The sequence below is a fragment of the Rhipicephalus microplus genome, chromosome 5 (assembly GCF_043290135.1).
Source record: "Rhipicephalus microplus isolate Deutch F79 chromosome 5, USDA_Rmic, whole genome shotgun sequence".
Classification (NCBI taxonomy): domain Eukaryota; kingdom Metazoa; phylum Arthropoda; class Arachnida; order Ixodida; family Ixodidae; genus Rhipicephalus; species Rhipicephalus microplus.
The window spans coordinates 167779255-167799836 of NC_134704.1; positions in this window are offsets into that span (position 1 = coordinate 167779255).

A 20582-nucleotide genomic window follows, 5' to 3' on the forward strand; every position below is an offset into this window, starting at 1 on the left:
AGTCTCTGTCGGCCCCGGTGCCGAATTTGTAACGCCTCTGTATATATGCTGTACATAAACCTTGTTTAACTATCCGTCGTCTCGTCCGCTCCTCTATAAGCTCGCGCAGAAGCAGTCGCGAGCTGAGAAACCTACGCTACCAAATGGCAGGTGACCTTTCCGGCGGAGTTCGAAGCAGTGGCGCCTTCGGGACCGTGTTGGCGTCGCCGTTGTTCGAAGCAGTGGTTGCAGCGGTGAGATTCGTAGCGCCCTTCGTAACGTCGTCGGAGGTGCGCTTCGCAACAGTGGTTGGCAGCTGCGGGATCGGCCGGCGTCAGCGACATCGATGCGGTGAGTGCCTGATGTTTTCCCCTCAGTTCACCAGACTACTCTAGCTCAGGTTATAGTAGTTTAGAGAAGGGCTGTGTGAAGCATTGAAGTGAGCTTTGATCGTTTCAAGCAAAGTCGAAGTGCTTTGAAACCAAAGTTAATGCGGAGGGGGTAAACACGGGAGTGTGAAAAATTGCTTGCGCGTCTTGCTAGTAGACTTATAGTGGGTACGGCAAGTAAATTTTTAACAGGGGCAAACAGCAAGAGGCTAGTGTGAACGATGGAGAACCTTAAAGTGAAGGAACTCATCGAAATTTGTGAGGAACTCGGCATTACTTTGGGCCGTGCGAAACGAAAACAAGCGATCCTTGAGATCATGAAGGATGAGGGAGTGTCGGCTGAGGAAGTCGATGAGGCCTGGGTGGATATCAAAGCACGCCGCGAGGAGGCTGAAAGGCGAGAAGCTCGCGAAGAAGCTGAAAGGCGAGAAGCTCGCGAAGAAGCTGAAAGGCGAGAAGTTCGTGAAGCTGAAAGGCGAGAACGCCGCGAGGAAGCCGAGAGACAGGAGCGCCTCGAGTTGAAACAAATAGAATTGGCAATCCTACAGTGTTCGCAGGCGCCTAGCGTAGCTGCTCCAACAGTTCAGGTCAGCGGTTATAGAATTCGGGATCAACTGCCACCGTTCGTAGTAGGCGAGGACATGGCGAAGTATCTCGTCAAGTTTGAACACGTCTGTGAGCGAAACGCTTTGGAGCGGTCTCTTTGGGCGCAGAACCTGTTAGCTCTTCTTCCCGGCGAAGTGTCCGACGCGATAACTTGCTTGTTGAGGGAAGCGTTTGAGAGCTATGACGAGGTTAAGGAAGTGCTCTTGAGACGTTATAAGTTGTCACCCGAGGCTTTCAGGCAAAGGTTCCGGTATGCTAAAAAGGGGAATGAGTCACACGTTGACTACGCGTTTCGCCTTAAAGCCGATTAAATTGAATGGCTCAAAGGCGGAGGTGTTTATGACGACCACGATAGATTGGTGGAATGCGTTGCATTGGAGCAATTCTACCGCTGCATCGAGGAGGATGTCAAACTTTGGCTGCAAGACAGACTTGGTAAAGTACAGCTAAACAAGGCAGCTGAGTTAGCTGAGGAGTATTATACTCGCCGAAAGTTGCATAGCAGGGCAGTGCGCGTTGAAAAGGATGAAAGGAAAGACGGCTTTTCAAGGAAACCTGATCAACGGAAACCCGTTCCGCACCGTAATTTCAAGAAGGACCCGTCTCTTACGAATGACACTGTAGGGGAAGGGCAAAAGAAAGCGGAGAAATCGAGTGAGGTTTCTACCACACGGGCATTTGAATCATGGAAGCCGCTAATCTGCTACAACTGCAAAAAGGAAGGACACATCGCGAGAAACTGTCAGGAAAAGTTTGCCTTCACAACAATCCGAGAATCAGAAAAAAACATGCGGTTGCTGGAGCCGTATCTCCAAGAAATTAGGGTGAATGAGAAAACGTGCCGAGCACTTAGAGACTCAGCGGCAACCATGGACGTTGTCCATCCTTCATTGGTGTCTCCGGATGACTTTACAGGAGAATGCGCGTGGATCAGGCAAGTCGCCGAGGAGCAGAGTGTTCGCTTACCAATCGCCACGGTTGTCATTGAAGGCCCGTTCGGTAAGCTTCGCACCGAAGCGGCTGTGTCTGCCACGCTAAATGATCGTTTTCCTTATCTTTTCTCCAATAACTCAGAGCAGCTTCTCAAAGGGCAGGGCAAATTGTTCTTTCCCAACTTAGCGTGCATGGCCCTCACGCAATCGCAAGCGCGGAAGCTATCGCGGCAGCTTGATCTGGTTTAATGCAGTGAACTCTCAAGTGACCTTGTCGGCGGGTCGACGGAACCCCAGAAAGGAAATTTTCCGCATGAGTCATGTGAGCGGTCACGCGAGCGGCCCGTCGCGGAAGCGATCAGCGAGGTATGCGTAGGGGGAGACGACATGGTGCCATTGAGTCAGAGCGAGAGGGTTGCAACGCTCTCGCCTGTAGCGGAAAGTTGGAGCGAGCTGCTGAGAGTTGATCGAGAGACGCTCATTCGAGAGCAGCGTGAGGATCTCTCGATTGAAGCGCTAGTGGAAAGCCACAAAAACGTGGCACAAGTGCTGTCGAAGGAGCACTACGAGAAATCGGTGAAGAAGCGCGCTTTTGAAGTTGATAATCAGGTAATGCTGCTGCAGCCGTCCAAAAAGAACAAGCTTGAGATTCATTGGGAAAGGCCCGCTAAAGTAACATCAAAGCTTTCTGACCCCAATTATGAAGTGAAATTAGGAAGGCGGCAGAACAAAATTTACAACTTGATGAAACCCAAAGTTCAACATCAAACGGTCGTAAATCAGCTGTTGAATGCTTCAGAGGAAGAGGAAGCAGGAATGTTTAGTTCTTGTGAGGTAATCGAAGGGGGATCGAAAGTAATCTGGGAGCAGATAAACCTAGAGCCTAGGTTAAGTGAAGTGCAGAAGGAGGACCTGAGAAAGATCGTTTTCGAGTTTGGAGACCTGTTTTCGGACCGCCCCGGAAACACGAGTGTGATCGAACACGATATCGAGCTAAGCGGTGAGGAGTCAATCCGTAGCAAGCCGTATCGTTGTTCCCCTGTGCAACGTCGCAAGTGTGAGCCGCTCTTGGTGCCGCATAGGTATCGTCGCCTAAAAGTGGCCGGTTACTGAGATGGAGCATGTTGCTCCACAGCGCAACTTTGACGTTCACTAGAAAAAAAAGGGAAAGCTAAACGCTAATGCAGGTGCATTGAGCAGTGCGTTCTAGCTAGTACCTTCTCAACCTTTCGGTTTCTCGCTGGCGATTCGGGGCGAAATTTTGACCTCATCACGACCTGGGCTGAGCGCTCTCGTTCAATGTGATCTCAAGGGGCCAACTTTATGTGGTATTCTAATTCGTTACGTTGTTGTACGTGGGAAAAAAATTGAGTTGTCATTTTAAGAGTCTTGTCTCCCACATGTGCCTCTTGATGTAGAGGGAACAAAATTCAGATCGACACTTTGCTAGGTATATGTTGTAGTATACTTTGTCTGGTGTTCTGTCGGGTGACCGAGGGCACTTGAGTGTGTCGTGTGTTGTCTGTTGTCGATCCGTTCTTGGCAAGTTGCAGAATCATCGACAAGTGCTGAAACCGAAGGTGGTCAGAAGAGACGAGTGAAGCTGGTCGACAAGTTGTGGCGACAAGCCAGTGGAGCTGCGATCCGTCGTCAAGAATGGGATGTGTTCCCGGAACAGTCTGGAACTGCATTCTCCCCATGCCCCTGGAGGCGAACCTGGAGGGACCTGGCGAACGAGCGCGCCTGTCATCCGAGCCCCGTGGAAGCAGCTCGTCTTTTCGGCGCATTGTCTGGCGGCGGGGGTGCTGTTGTGCCTGCAAGTCCACAGCGAACGGCCGTGCCTCTGAAAAAGGCAATCTGTGTCAAGGCCAGTCCGCCTGACGCGATCAACAACTCAACGGCGCTGCTCTGGCGTGCACGTGCAGTGAGTCAGCGTCGGCAAGCGACCCGTCGAGTAAACAACTGGCGTCTTCATATCTGGGGGTCTGGCGCATTGCACGGCGACCCCATTGGAGGAGTCTGCCCTGACGACCAGCGGCGCTTCTGATTGGACATTTTGGTTGAACCCGGTGCAAATAAAAGAAGCCCTGCGGCGCGTCGCGATCGGCGGTCCTAGGTGAAAGCTGACATGTGTGTCAGAGCGGACCCGTTTGAGAGCAGACTCTATGTATTAGAGAGGAGGGCTCGGCTCTTCGAGTCTCTGTCGGCCCCAGTGCCGAATTGGTAACGCCTCTGTATATATGCTGTACATAAACCTTGTTTAACTCACCGTCGTCTCGTCCCCTCGTCTATAAGCTCGCGCAGAAGCAGTCACGAGCTGAGAAACCTACGCTACCAAACGGCAGGTGACCTTTCCGGCGGAGTTCGAAGCAGTGGCGCCTTCGGGACCGTGTTGGCGTCGCCGTCGTTCGAAACAGTGGTTGCAGCGGTGAGATTCGTAGCCCCCTTCGTAACGTCGTCGGAGGTGCGCTTCGCAACAGTCGTCACCTTTCGTTTCTTTCTTACTTTCTCTCTCTATTTTTCAGAATAAAACGAAAACATTACTTCCTTGATGGTCTTCTGGGCTAAAATCTGTGATGAAACAGCTTGACTAAGGCCCAAAAGACCAGTTACATGGCAACAAGTGACAGCTAAAAATTTTTGCACCAAAAATGTACAAGTCATGATCACACATGGTAGACAAAATATTTACAAAAACAAAGCGTATAACAATACCTGTACAAACGTATAAGGTAAATATTCGGATGAACACATTTCTAATAACGAACAAACAATAACGAAACACTTAAATTTATTTACAGAAAAAAACGTAATACTGAAAGTACAAGAAAAACATACAGCAATAGCACACCTGTAAATTTGGCAGTGCGCTACACAAAACAACAATGTCCACCCAATATATTAAAAAATCATGGTAGCTAATCATACATAAGGGTATACAGTGAAATGTAGTAGAGCATGAATAAATAATTGAAACCTATGAGTACACTAATAATTCAAAAATAATTCAAGTAATGTCTTTAGCGCCGGTTTATATATATGTTTTTTTGCTTGTTAAGTGTACATGGGAAGTTAAATTTCAACGACTGAAATTTATTGTCAGTGCGAAAGCGCGGTGTAAGCCAGCCTCCAACATACCGAGTATTGATAGCGTGACTGCCGCGTTGAAGTGCAGCCATGAACTCGATTAATTGTTTACATGAAGAAGAACATATGTAAAAAGATTGCAGAAGGCGGAACTCATACATATATTGGATTTTAAATATAAAGTAGTCACGAAAACATGTCGATGTCGGTTATAAATAACCAGTGTTGGCAATGTGCCGGACAGCTTTCTTCTGCAAAAGCAATACTTTGTTGACGTTGCATTGAGTTGTAGGAAGCCAAACCAGACTGAAATAATGTATGTTTGAAAGAAAGAGTGCTGAATACATGCTGAGTTTTATTTGTGGAGGGAGAATTTCACGACATCCTGACAGAGCTGCCACTGTAAAAGAAAGTTCCTTGCATAAATGACATACATGAGAGTCCCAACTTGAATGAGATGAAAACATTACACCAAGAATTTTACGTTCTTCTACTTCATTTATTTTCAGTCTGCACAAAAAATAGCTTGTTTAATGTCCAGAATCTTATTCCTAGCTCAAAATATCATTGCATTCGTTTTTTATGTTTAATGTTAAGTTTATTTGATACAGACCACGATGCAATATTTCAAAAGAAACGAATGCAACGTTCCACCAATGTATCGGTCTCTGCATCTGAAAACAAGACTGTAGCAACCTCAGCGTATAATATAAACTTTACCGACTTGTTGATATTCACAATATCATTGATAAAAACATTCAAAAGAAGGGGCCTTAATACACCTCCTTGCGGGACACCTCTACTGACAGGCAATGAAGATGAGTGATGGTTACCTAAACACACATATTGTGAATTCTCTGCTAAATATGATTTTAATAAAGCCAGGGGAGTGCCTCGAACGCCATAGATTTCTAAGTTATAAAGTAGCGGGCTATGGTCAATGGAATCAAAAGCTTGAGGGTAATCAACGAACAAACCTTATGTATATAGCTTGTTTTTCATGCTCTCTAAATAATTTCTTTTAGCCCTGACAAAGCTAACTCCGTAGACATTCCAATACGGAAACCAAACTGAGCGTCGTTTATAATGTCAACTTTAGTAAGAAAGTTGGATAATCGGGAGTGTAGCATTTTTTCAAAACCCTTAGCAAACACCCGAATAATCGATATTGAGCTATTGTTCTCCAGCAAGCTTTTGTCACAACCTTTAAACAGAACAGAAAAAATGAGAGCGCTTGACATCACTGGAAAATTCGCCCGACTCTACCACTAAATAAATAGATACACAATACTGGGACTAAATGCTCTGAAACAGATTTTATGGCAACGATCTGAAAATGTTAAAATTATCAATATCTCACGCCCTACTGTTTTTAAGATTCATAAGTGTTCTGAAACTTCTGGTTCGTCTGCCGGGTTAAGAAATAGGCTTTCAGCATTTCTAATAATTCAGCTATCGATTTGCAGGGTATTAATAATTAAATAATAACCAGTCATGCAGCGTAGATACAATGAATGATAATCTGACGAGTATCATTACGGAGTGTGCAGTGGAAGTTGGAGGCAGGGTAGTAAGACAGGACACTGGCAAGCTTTCCCAGGAAACGAAGAACCTAATTAAGAAGCGTCAAATCATGAAAGTGTCAAGTACAACAGACAAAATAGAACTGGCAGAGCTTTCGAAGTTGATTATTAGGCGTAAAGTATGCGATGTAAGAAGGTATAACATGGAGAGAATTGAACACGCTCTGAAAAACGGAGGAAGTGTCAAGGCATTGAAGAGGAAACATGGGATAGGCAAAAGTCGGATGTATGCACTGAGGGACAAAGAAGGCAAAATAACTACCAATATGGATAGGATAGTTAAAATAGCGGAGGAGTTTTACAGAGATCTGTACAGTAGCCGAGACAACCACGACCTTAATACTATATGAACTAGCAGTAACCCAGATTACACCCCACCAGTAATGATAGAAGTCAGAAAAGCTTTGGAGAGCATGCAAAGAGGCAAAGCTGCTGGTGACGATCAGGTAACATCAGATCTGCTGAAAGATGGAGGACAGATTGTGTTAGAAAATCTAGCCACCCTGTTTACGAGGTGCCTCCTGACGGGAAGAGTACCAGAGTCTTGGAAGAACGCTAACATCATCTTAATACATAAGAAAGGAGATGACAAGGACTTGAAGAATTACAGGCCGATCAGCTTGCTCTCTGTAGTATAAAAGATATTTACAAAGGTAATTGCTAACAGAGTAAAGAAAACATTAGAATTCAATCAACCAAAGGAACAAGCAGGATTTCGAACAGGCTACTCAACAATTGACCACATTCATACTATCAATCAGGAAATAGAGAAATGCTCAGAGTATAACCAACCACTATACATAGCCTTCATAGATTACGAGAAGGCGTTTGATTCAGTAGAAACATCAGCCGTCATGCAAACACTGCGGAATTAGGGCGTAGATGAAGTATATATAAACATTCTGGAAGAAATCTACAAGGGATCAACTGCTACCATAGTGCTTCATAAAGAAAGCAACAGAATACCAATCAAGAAGGGTGTAAGGCAGGGGGACACAATTTCCCCAATGCTATTTACCGCGTGCTTACAGGAGGTTTTCAGAAGCCTAGAATGGGAACAGTTAGGGATAAGAGTCAATGGAGAATACCTTAGTCACCTGCGCTTCGCCAATGACATTGCATTGCTGAGTAACTCAGGGGACAAATGGCAACTCATGATTACGGAGTTAGACAAGGAGAGCAGAAAGGTGGGTCTTAAAATTAATCTGCAGAAAACGAAAGTAATGTACAACAACCTCGGCAAGGAGCAGCGCTTCGAGATAGGTAATAGTGCACTTGAAGTTGTAAAAGACTATGTCTACTTAGGGCAGGTAATAACCGCAGAGCCGAACTACGAGATTGAAGTAACTAGAAGAATAAGAATGGGGTGGAGCACATTCGGCAAGCACTCTCAAATTATGACAGGTAGATTGCCACTATCCCTCAAGGGGAAGGTATATAACAGCTGTATCTTGCCGGTACTTAGCTACGGAGCAGAAACCTGGAGACTTACAAAGAGGGTTCAGCTTAAATTGAGGACGACGCAGCGAGCAATGGAAAGAAAAATGGTAGGTGTAACCTTAAGAGACAAGAAGAGAGCAGAGTGGATTAGGGAACAAACTTGGGTTAAGGATATCATAGCTGAAATCAAGAAGAAGAAATGGACATGGGCAGGGCATGTAGCGCGTAGACAGGATAACCGCTGGTCATTAAGGGTAACTGACTGGATTCCCAGAGAAGGGAAGCGGGTTAGGGGGAGACAGAAGATTAGGTGGGCAGATGAGATTAAGAAGTTTGCGGGTATAAATTGGCAGCAGCAAGCACAGGACCGGGTTAACTGGCGGAACATGGGAGAGGCCTTTGTCCTGCAGTGGACGTAGTCAGGCTGATGATGATGATGATGATGATGAATAATTGGTGGCATACCAGAAGTGAAATACCTATTTAAAGAATCAGCGAGCATCGCCCCACCTAATACACGAATGTTTAACGTGATTTCATGCGGCATGAAATCTACCTTGTGGCGCCCTTAAACACTGTTTATTGCTTTCTAAGCTGCACCGGGGTGCCTTGTACAGATACCAGAAAACAACTTTCCATATTTTGCTATCTTTGCTATTTGAAGAATGATGTTTAGTTTATTTCTGAAAGCTTTATACTGCTGTAGTAATTCTTCTTTCGATTTCAGGAATGCATGGAAAAGCCTAATTTTTCGGTTTATCAAACGCCTAATAGGAATTGCGACCCAAGTTTTGGGTATTTTCTTTGACGGTTAAAATATTTTAAAAATAAAATGAGTGAGGTGGATGTTTGCAAAACATTCTATAAATTTTAAGTACGCTTCATGAACATCTATAAGCATATAAACTAAAGACCAGTCATGCATGCTAACAGCACGCTTGCAGTGATTCATTAGTGATTTTTTGCATTTGTACAGCCTGATGTGGATGTTTCTTCACTGTTTTTGAGGATTTATATTGCATGAACACTGGGCAGTGTTCAGTTATGTCTCGTAATCATCATGTCTAAGAATGATGAAGCGGTCACTGTGATACGAGTTGGCGTTGATATAAGATTTTTAAATCCATATGAATGAAGCCGTATGAGGCCGTATAGGCCTCATCTGTGCTCCTAATCTCACTGAGCTCTATTAATACCCATTTAACCCCCTCTGGCTCCTCGAATAGTACAGCTAGACTTCCCTCACTAAATAAGGTTCTAGCGTTAAACGTTGCCAAGGTCAGGTTCCAATGGCGGACTGTCCGGATCCAGAGATTCTTAGCACCCACTGCAGCGTTCCAGATCTGACCGCCACTGTGGTCAGTTGCTTCGCAGCTGCTGGGGAATGAGGGCCGTGAGTTATTTGACGTATGCACGTGGAAGGTAGTGGCTAGATACTGCAGCAGGTTGGCCAATCCTTCTCTGGTGAGGGAGTGCGTTCCCTGCTGTGGTTACCAGTGAGGCCGCATCCCAGGTATCTTAATGCAGTTCCATCACCACGAGGATTTTTTTATCCGGTTGAGAACTGCGTGGCACCGGGATTTGAGCCACTGACATTTTGCATGCAAGGTGGATGCTGTAACCACTAAGGCACCGCCACATCTTTCAGATGGAGGTTTTCAGAAGCCTAAATTGGGAACAGTTAGGGATAGGAGTTAATAGACAGTACCTTAGTAACCTGCGCTTCGCCGATGATATTGCATTGCTCAGTAACTCAGGGGACGAATTGCAACTCATGATTACGGAGTTAGACAAGAAGAGCAGTAAAGTGGGTCTTAAAATTATTCTACTGAAAACGAAAGTAATGTACAACAACCTCGGAAGAGAGCAGCGCTTCGAGATAGGTAATAGTGCACTTCAAGTTGTAAAAGACGGTGTCTATTTAGGGCAGGTAATAACCGCAGAGCCGAACCACGAGATTGAAGTAACTAGAAGAATAAGAATGGGGTGGAGCACATTTGGCAAGCCCTCTCAAATTATGACATGTAGATTGCCACTATCCTTCAATAGGAAGTTATATAACAGCTGTATCTTGCCAGTACTTAGCTACGGAGCAGAAACCTGGAGACTTACAAAGAGGGTTCAGCTTAAATAGAGGACGACGCAGCGAGCAATGGAAAGAAAAATGGTAGGCGTAACCTTAAGAGACAAGAAGAGAGTGGATTAGGGAAAAAACAGGGGTTAAGGTTATCATAGTTGAAATCAAGAAGAGGAAATGGACATAGGCCGGGCATGTAGCGTGCAGACAGGGTAACCACTGGTCATTAAGGCTAACTAACTGGACTTCTAGAGAAGGCAAGCGGGTTAGGGCAGACAGAAGGTTGGGTTGGCAGACGAGATTAAGAAATTTGCGGGTATAAATTGGCTGCAGAAAATACAGGACCTAAATAACAGGTGAAACATGGGGAGGCCTTTGTCCTGCAGTGGACATAGTCAGGCTTATGATGACGATAATGAATGAAGGTACGATATGAACTTGCACGTGTTTCTAGTGTCTTCCATGAGGTTTATATTGTAATCACTACCACACAAAAATCAATATTTATTTGAGTTGATAAAGTTTAAGAAAGACTAAAAAATTTACGAAAATGGATGTTGTTGCTATTTGGTGGACGGTAAATAGCAGAAACAGTGTCTGAGTGAGTTTTACGTGTTAAAAACTCAAAATCATCCGTAATCACACAAAAAAATGGAAACCAGTTCGTGGGTCCAATAGGCTTCAAAGAAAGTGCAAACGCCCCCTCCTCGACGATTCGGGTGATTAACAAAAAAGCGAGAGTAACCATCCACGCTAAGCATATCACAGCCATCGTGCTACCATGTCTCAGTCATCATGATTATGCCAAACTTACACGAGAACTGAATAATAAAGACTGCGATGACGTCTTTTTTTTGCCAACTGCGGAACGTGCATTCAAATGTAAAGCAGTGTTCTGCAATCGACAATGTTGCGAAATATTTTGTGGTAGAGCAAGGTTATGGTAGTTCATTGTGACCCTCTTTTTTCTTTTTTGTAAATTTGCAAGACGTGATACCTTTAGTTAATTTTTTTCAAGATCAGCTTCGCAAGATATCTGCGCGGCATCAGAATCATCAGATTTCCGCGCGAACAATTTACCACTGAAAGACCAGACAGACTTCCTGTGCTTTTCATGCATGTGTTTTACTGTCATGCCTAGAAGGCGCTTCAGAGCAGGACAGAGATGCTCGTTAATATAGATCTGCGCAGAGTCTGAAATACCGATGTCATTGTTGCGGATGCGCATTTTTTTCCTTTCCTTAGTACAAGATCTCACTTTGCCCTAAACTTAAACAGAGCTATAACGTTACTGCGGTCCGGATTTCGGGTCGGCACCCGATGACAGGTTTCTATGTCAGATTCCTCAACAGGCTCATCAATAGCCTCACCAATTCTCGAAAGGACACTCAGAACATCCTCATTTTGTTCTTTTCACAGAACCTGAATTTCGTTGTTTGAGTTCCTGGAATACTGATCTAGGTGAACCAGCCCTCGCTCTAGGTCCCCTGTATGAGTCTCAAGGGTCTAGCATTTCACCTGCCGTTCCTCGTTTCTGGTGGTCAACTCAGCACTTTTTGGCTACTGCGGCAGTGAGCTGGCTTTCCAAATCCTCAGTAGTTGAATGAGAAAACTCAAAACTCTGAGCATAGTGCGCTGCTAAGTTCGAAATTCACGCATTTCATTTCTGAGTTCCCTCTCAAATAACTCTCACGGTATATTCATTTCCTGTTTAAACTCATGTCTTAGTTTTGAGAGATCGTTCTTGACGTCTTCCTTATTCTTTTCGATATCTTTCGACATCACAAAAAGGAAATATGGGTAACAGAATATCCCAAGCACGAGAGAAATATAACAGAAATGATGCTGCTTGGTATCAGCAACAATATCTCTTTGAAACTATAAACGGAAACAGTAAAGTCTTTGCGCCAACCTTCAACAAGAAATGTGGAAAATACCTTAGATGATGTGAACTCACTTCGCCACTGCTTCCAAAAAAGTCGCCGATGCTTGAAACGATGCTTTTATAGCCGTCGCACTCGCGCACCAACTCTGACGCAGCCGCTGTCAACGCCCCCTTGTGCTCCACGAAGTCGGTGAAAATCGGCTGACACGTTTCCAACTGCCCAGGAGGAACGGATGCGCCATGCAGTCTGCACAGAAGTGATCTGCGGCAACAAATGCATAAAATGCCTTATATGAAGCGAACACAGTTGGCCACTGCTGGCTGTCTACCTGTCTGTATGCATGCAATAACCACCTCACAGCACATACACGGAGTGAATGATCATGAGTGGGGCGAAGCTTCGGATTGCGTTATCGGCTAACCATGAATCATCTGTAAGCCACGTCGGTCCTTCGTCTGTCTGCCTGTCTCTCTCACGCAGGGATGGACGGACGAACAGACGCATGGGCGAACGCAGGGACGGATGCATGGACGAATAGACGCACAAATTAACGAACGGATAGGTGCACGGGCGGAGAGATGGAAGAACGCACGCATGCACTGACATACCCTTCAAACATCGGCCATACAGGACATCAGCCATACCCTTCCAAATGGCACACTAATTCTCGCTCTTTGTAGGGGAGACACCTTTTGCTCCAACGTTGTTCAGTCTTTTGAATTGCTCAATATCCAGGATACGTTTTACTAGCATTTTATTTCGCAAAATTGACGCCTTGTTCGATGCAATTAGTTCGGCCTACCGGGATGTGAATTTATCAAGCGACCTGCTAAAAAAATCAACGCTATTACTGAGTAAAAAGTTATCAGCAAGACCGAAATCATTTAGTTTCTGTTTGACCTTAGAGCCAATTTCGAACATCAGAAAACCCATAATCGCAGTGGAATGTTGATACAATCATTCAATTTTTAGCAAGTTCATAGCGTGAATGTGGCCTGACGTAGCACAGATGTGGACACGTTAGGCAGATATGAGCAATGAAATTTTAGCAGTTGCGGCCTATTTTGCTTAAACTCACCAGTGAAAAAGGTGCACGTAACCATTCTGTAAGTACAGGCTCACAGTCTATGGTGAATCACTCGAGCCCCAAGAGCTGCTGCCAAATGGTCCAGGTGCCTTAGACGCCTTTACATGATTTTCCAGGTAAATAGCTACTGTATCGCGCGTACTGGCATTCATGGATGTCGTTGAATCAGCAGCACGTGTTCACAGCATGCCACCTAATAGTCCGTAGATAAGCAGTAGGTGATCCACTAAATCCCGAGTTGCGTCACTACTGCTCCTGAAAGTACAACCACACAGTTTTAGGTCATGCATGCCAGCCACAAAATCTGCTGCCAGGTGGTCCGGCAAGGTGCCGAGGACGCCTCTATAGCCTTACAATTGCGAAGCATTTCTTAGAGAACTTCGGTGACTTTGAGCGTATCTATCTATCTATCTATCTATCTATCTATCTATCTATCTATCTATCTATCTACCCGCTTACGACTTTTAGCTCTCCTGGGAGTTTAGATAGTGGTATGCATACCAAACTTGGTATGCCATAACATTACTGTACTGCGAGCATAAATGACCAGCCATAACATTAAAATTATAGCAAGTATATCATGAACGTAAAAATTTACTTTCAATGTATTGCTGCTAATGTGGTAATTTCATTCACATGACATGTTGCAAAACTGGTATGGCATGACAAGACTGCATGGCGAGCACAAGCGACAGACCCTAACACAAAAATCATGACATGCGTGTCATGTAACAACATGACTACATTCCACACTTATGATGCCCTCGCGGCCGCTTCGCTAGCTTCACATACACCCAATTTGGAATTACGGGACGTGAATGGATGATGAACGTACGTGACTGGTGTAAACATAATAGTTATGAGATGCGTATCATGTAACAACAAACAACATGACCACATGCCTCGCTCACGAGGCGCTCGCGGTCGTTTCGCTAGCTTCACATATATCAAGTTTGGTATTAGTGGACGTGAATGGATGACGAAGGTATGTAAAGGGTGTAAATATGATAAGCATGGGATGCGTGTCATGTAGCAACATGACTAAATGTCACACTCATGATGCGCTCGTGGCCGTATCACTACCTTAACGAATGCCAAATTTGGTATTACCGTCGCGTGAATGAATGACAAAGGTATGTGACTGGTAGAGACATGATAATCATGAGATACGTATCATGTAAGAACATGAGTGCATGCCACAATCTAGGCACCGGCACAGTTCGACGTGACCAAGACCGCGTGCGCGCCGGCTGTTCGTCTCGTCGCGTCACTCCGGCGATGCCACGCCAGGCAGCGATTTGCCTGGTTTGCTTTGACGCATGCGCGTTTGAGCGTGCCCGGCGTCCCTCGATCACGAAGAGAGGCCGACGCAGTGCTGTCTGGGAAGAGCTGAGTAACGTCATCGGCGTAAAATGCAGCTTGCTGCATTTCGCGTCAGTTGCTGCCGGGCTGCGCTGACTGATGCTGGTCGCGCCAGTTGCACCAGGCTTCAGACTATAAAGTTCTCGCTTGTTGCTAACGGACTCTGGTCGCGCCAGCCACGCATGGCGTTGGGCTATAGAGTTCTCGTGTTTTCCTGTCATAGCGTCGCTTCACCCAGCGAGCACGCTCGTTGACGTTATGTCGGAGTATATTGGGCCCTTCACGATGCGCTCGCAGCCGTTTCACTAGCCTCAATTATACCTAATTGGGTGCTTTGCGACGTCGGTGGATGACGAAGGTATGTGACTGGTGCAATAATGACATTCATGACAAGCGTGCCGCGCCTTGCAAGAAAATGACAACACACCACGCTCATGATGCGCTCGCGGCCGTTTCGCTTGCATATACGAAACTACCAAATTTGATATCCCAAAACATGAATGAACGAAGAAGGTAAATGACACGTCCAAACATGATAATCAATATATGCATGTCATGTAGAGTATGACTACACGCTACACTCATAACGTTCACGCGGCCGTTTCACTAGTTTCACATATATCAAACTTGGTATCAGATGAAGTAAATAGATGACGACGTTAAATGAGAAACAGTTTGGTTAGCAAAGTTTCTATGAACTCCCCCGTTTTTTAAGAAGAGGGATGGCCCAACCAATGTATATATATTCTTCACGTAACTGCAGAATGATAATTGCTGATATTACCGTCCCCTTGGCGACGGAGTCGTTCGTGTACACATGAATGTAGCTTTGGTACCTGTCGAAAATGCAGATGATGCGATGCCGCTTCGCCGCTTCGTGCTTTGTGTGAAATCTTTCTATTGACGTTTCAAAATTTGGTAGCTAATGCAGCCAAGGCGGTATACAGAATAGGTCCAGTAGCCAATGTGTCGACAGGAGAAGCCGTCAAAGATACTGTAGGTGCACACGGTGTATTCATGCTCCAGCATGGTTCCCGGTGTTTTATATAAGTGGATGTGAAGGGCGTTGCGTGACTAAGCGAAAGAGGAACCGACAAGTCTCCATATTTTGAATTAATGTAGAGTTGGGTTTTCTTGCCTCTGCCCGCTGTCGGAAAACTTGATGTTCTTTGTGGAACCTCAGACAAATGTGCAAGCTTCGAGCTTGTTACATCTTAGAGGTGTTCTGGAAAACTGTCGTGCAGTAGGCAACTTGAAAAATTGAATTGCTGCACAAACTTGAAGAAAAAAACCAGAGAGACAGGAAAGAGTGCAGCACTTTTTCTGCACTCTTTCCTGTCTCTCTGGTTTTTTTCTTCAAGTTTGTGCAGCAATTCAATTTTTCAAGTATGAACCAACTAGTCTGCAAAAAAGTATTGCTTCAGTAGGCAAACTTTTGTCGGGTAAGTTTACAATAGACGTGGAGCAGTTTCGCTGAAGTACCACTCCAGTTGGTGCCAGTTATGCGGCGTATAACATAAATGGTGCAGTACACTTGATTTTTAGAACGGCATTATGCTCACTCCATCTTAGTTGACAGTCTAAGGTAACACCAAGAAATCAATGCTTTCGTGCAATTTCGATTCTCTAGACATCCACAAAAAAAGTTCAAGTTTCTCACTTTCTTTCTTTCTCACGGCAGAACAACCAATTTGGCCTGTGAAATCTGCATGCCTCACTCTTTCTCCCTGCTTGACTGAACTATGACATTTCATTTATGAATGAAAAAACGTTGTAGTAAACCAGTATCAAAAACTAAAGAATAAATTCGTGCGCAGAGAATTGAAGTGAAAATCGAAGCCCGAACAAGAAAATATATCTGTGGCCCTCACAATTCCAAATTCTGACGACAAAAGCAAAACCTTATTAGAAAATAAATTGCCACGTTGACGGAGAAGTACCCTCAGAAGTTACCGTTCGAGTGAGCACCAAGATTTCGCCGGCGAATTACGTACCACTGCGCTTAGTTCTAAGCAAAATTAAATTGATACAGATAAATTTCCATACTAAAATCTGTCAGAAAAACATCATTTTCAATCATCAGTGACATCTATATTTACTGTCTGCACCCTAAAAATATTTTTTACTTGCGTTTGTCCCTGGGCTGCACTTCACAGCCTTCTCATTAGAAGAATGGAAACGATTCATTTTGCGGCTTTAAAGATTTTTTAAAGATATATTTTAAAGATTGCGTCAAAGATATTTTGGTGCGAAGTTTTCCTGGTGTTATTTCTGTTAGTTCTATCCCTACCACTGTCCAAAGAATTGGGGTTTACTGCATAGAAGGGAACTAAATACCTGCACCCACAATAATGGAACAACTAGTCCGCCTGTATCGCACTCGCGTAGGAACAGTGAGGAGTGCCTAAATTTATGCCTTAGTTTCTTCTGTGCGTCGCCCGCTTGTTGACTTCTTTGCTAGCCACTGCGTTGGTGGGTAGTGTAACGCGACACAAGCATGATACTTCATAACTACACAATGTACATTTAACACAGAGAAAAAAATGAATATAACGTACAAGGTCGGATCCGCCACCGACAAGTGAGATACATTGATCTCAATGGAAGCTAATGTGGAAACTGTAGGGTAGTTCTAAAAAAAAAACCTAACGCAAGACTCAATACTAATAGACATATTTTTGATGCTAGGTGTGTCGCAGTGGGCAAGACATCAGCACAATCGAATTATATGAGCAATGCGTTGCCGGATACTGTGCGAACAGCATACTCCACCAACGACAGAAACAAAAAAACGTACACTTTTTTTACTTAAAGGCTTTATTTAGCTTCATCAAAAGTAGCCAATTCGTTTGGAACAATTCATCAAAAATGCTGACGTATTCAGTAACGCATACGCAAGCATTGCATCACTTAGGTATCAAATAGGCGATCCTGAAAGGCCTTAATTTAATAATTAAAAATGGTGTTTTGGGCGTTTAAATTAGGGAGGCGAAACAAAATTTTGCGCCTCCAACGTCATAAATAAACCTCCAGTAATTCAAAAGAATATAAATTGCTTCAAACAAAGATGTGTGTGACCTCTATCTCTCAGTTTATTCTGTATCAATGTTAGTCAATTGTCTACTCTCTGATCAAAGTGCTTATGGATGTCTTTGTTTTTTTGCATAGCTGGGGAAATCAGAGCAGGAGCATCTAAAGAGACCATTAAAAGACTAGAATGGAAAAATGCCACCAACAGAATGTGCTCTCGTATAGGATGCTACTAATGTGGCCCGGTCGACTCGCGTAGAGCCAATTTATGCCTAGGCGGTGAATGACTTACAATGTACATCTCAAATCACACAAAAAAATATTTTCCTCTGATAGCTCTTACGGTATTGTATTCTCAAAGTACTCAAACTATGTGAACGTGGCGCTGCGCGAGCCGGCTCCTGTCATTTCGATCCCGCTAGCGGTTGTCTTTCAGCAGTTTATTGAACTAGAGGACTCTGTTTTGCCACATAGATTTCCAGACAGTCAATGTTCCTAGCAATAAGAGTAGCAGTCGCACAACCTACCCGAAAGCAAAACACGAGGTCATGTATAGGCTTCATAATGGCAGCGAATTCAAAAATGAGCACTTCTATGCAAGTGTCGAAATTTATGAAAAAATAGCAGAATAGGTTGTTAGGCACTATAAAACGACATAATATTCCTTCTTAACCTCTATATTCTGCTCATATATAATAGTAGCGCAAGAACGATGGAAACAAACTGCATTTACTTAGCATTCACATGAGGCAACGTGCAATAGAGATTTTCTGAGTAGCATTGATGAGTTGCACTTTCTGACGTGCAACTGCATTGGCAGATATGCAATATCAGCGTCAAATGAGACCGGAACAGCGACAACCATTCGCGAAGACGTTGTGCATACCATTGATTTATTAATGTGAACATTCACGCATATATGAGCACGGCTGCCACACAGGATGTGCGCTTGTCCAAAGTGATAAGTGGATGGCGCGCACTATATCAACGTGAACGCTTGCCGTGGTTCGGGTTTCACTTGACGTTGATAGTACATCTGTATCTGTTTTCCTCAATCGTATTACAGAAATGGTTAAAAGAGACACTGTGAAACAAGTGATCGGTATTGATGCCTTTAACGCAGGCTTGGGATGCGGTGTCTGGCGGCATTGCCGTAAAGGATATTCCACAGGCACATCATTAGCGCCACCGCTTGGACTTCTTACATATGCAATAAAATGTCCTCTTGTTTTCTATATGAGTTATTTTGTCTAGAAGTGAACAATCTGCGTGGAATATATAGGAATGATATGGCATCTTTGCGCAAACATCGGGACTCCAAGAATGACTTGGTGGTGCAACTGGTCCTTCTATTTGTTTTTGTACAGCACTTCTATATGCCCGGCACTACATGGTAATTTGGGCCATCTGGCCTAGGCGCACTCATTTTTACATAACTGCTCATTGCGCTATGAATATGCGAAGCCTTGGTGTGCATCTGTGCTTTTGTTGAGCAGTGCAAATACAGACTTTTTTTGCAGGCTGATTGTTACTTTCTGATAAAAACTACTCCCAGTGGGAATATGAATGGATGTTTATTTTGAGTCAGTAATAGATGAAGAAGAAAATGAAAGATAATAGGATGTTAAGATGGTTTACAAAAGGAAAGATGATAAGATGACTGCCAAAATATTCAACACTGTATAGCGTGAATATTTGCTCTCTCGAAAGACCTAGTTTTCGTCTTGCCTATAGGGGCAAAGTATTGGTTGTCCGCCCCAGTGGATCAGCGGTTATGGTGCTCGGCTGCTCACTTGAAGTTGCGGGTTGGATCCTGGTCGCAGCGGTTGTGTTTCCATGGTGCTGTGGAATGTATGTGAGAGGTAAAGAACACTATAGAAGATCAATGTTTCTAGAGCTCTTCTGTACGGCAACTAACATAACTATATCGTGATATTGTTACGTAAAATCTTATGGATCATTATAAATATTATTTGACAGATGAAGAAAGCATATAATGAAAGTGTCGTTCTTCATCACATCAACACTTCATCATCTTCAACACTTCATCAGACGAGCGTCTCTGTAATGGCGTTTCTTTCACAATCATAAGCGGCGAGTACTAAAGCGTAGTGTTTTTATTGAGCAGCTGCAAAAAAACAGCCACCATAATACCGGTAAATTTTGCACTATCAAGAGAAAGCAACAAAGTATTCGAAACTTCATTCACATCAAATGGATTTGCAATGCATGAGAAACACAGATTTGCGTGAAATGGGTATCCTGCGTTAAAAATTCATCATCATTAGCCTGACTAAGTCCACTTCAGGACGAAGACCTCTTCCATGTTCCGCCAGTCAACTCGGCCCTGTGCTTGATGCTGCCAAATTATACTCGCAAGCTTCTTAATCTCACCTGCACTCTTAAAACCTTCTGTCTCCCCTTAACAAGCTTTCCTTCTCTGGGAATTCAGTTCGTTACCCTTAATGACCAGCGGTTATCCTGTCTACGCGCTACATGTCCGGCCCATGTTCATTTCCTCTTCTATAATATTTTTAACTATAATATCCCTAACCCCGGTTTGTTCCCAAATCCACCCTGCTCTCTTGTTGTCTCTTAAGGTTACCCGTACCGTTTCCATTGCTCACTGCTTCTTTCTCAACTTAAGCTGAGCTCTCCTTTTAAGTTTTCAGGTTTCTGTACCGTAGCTAAGTACCGGCACGATGCAGATGTTATACACCTTCCTTTTGAGGAATAGTGGCAATACACCTTTCATGATATGATAGTGCTTGCCAAATGTGCTCCACCTCATTTTTATTGTTCTAGTTGCTTCAAGCTTGCCGTTCGGCTCCGCGGTTATCACCTGTCCTAAGCAGACATAGTCTTTTGCAACTTCAAGTGCACAATTACCTGCCTCGAAGCGCTGCTCTCTTCCGAGGTTGTTGTACATTACTTTCGTTTTGTGGTGAATAAACCTAAGACCTGCCTTTCTGCTCTGCTTGTCTAACTCCATATTTATGAGTTGCAATTGGTCCCCTGAGTTACAGAGCAGCGCAATGTGATCGGCGAAGCGCAGGTTGCTAAGGTACTCTCCCTTAACTCTCAACCCCAATATTTCCCACTCTAGGCCTCTGAAAGAATCCTG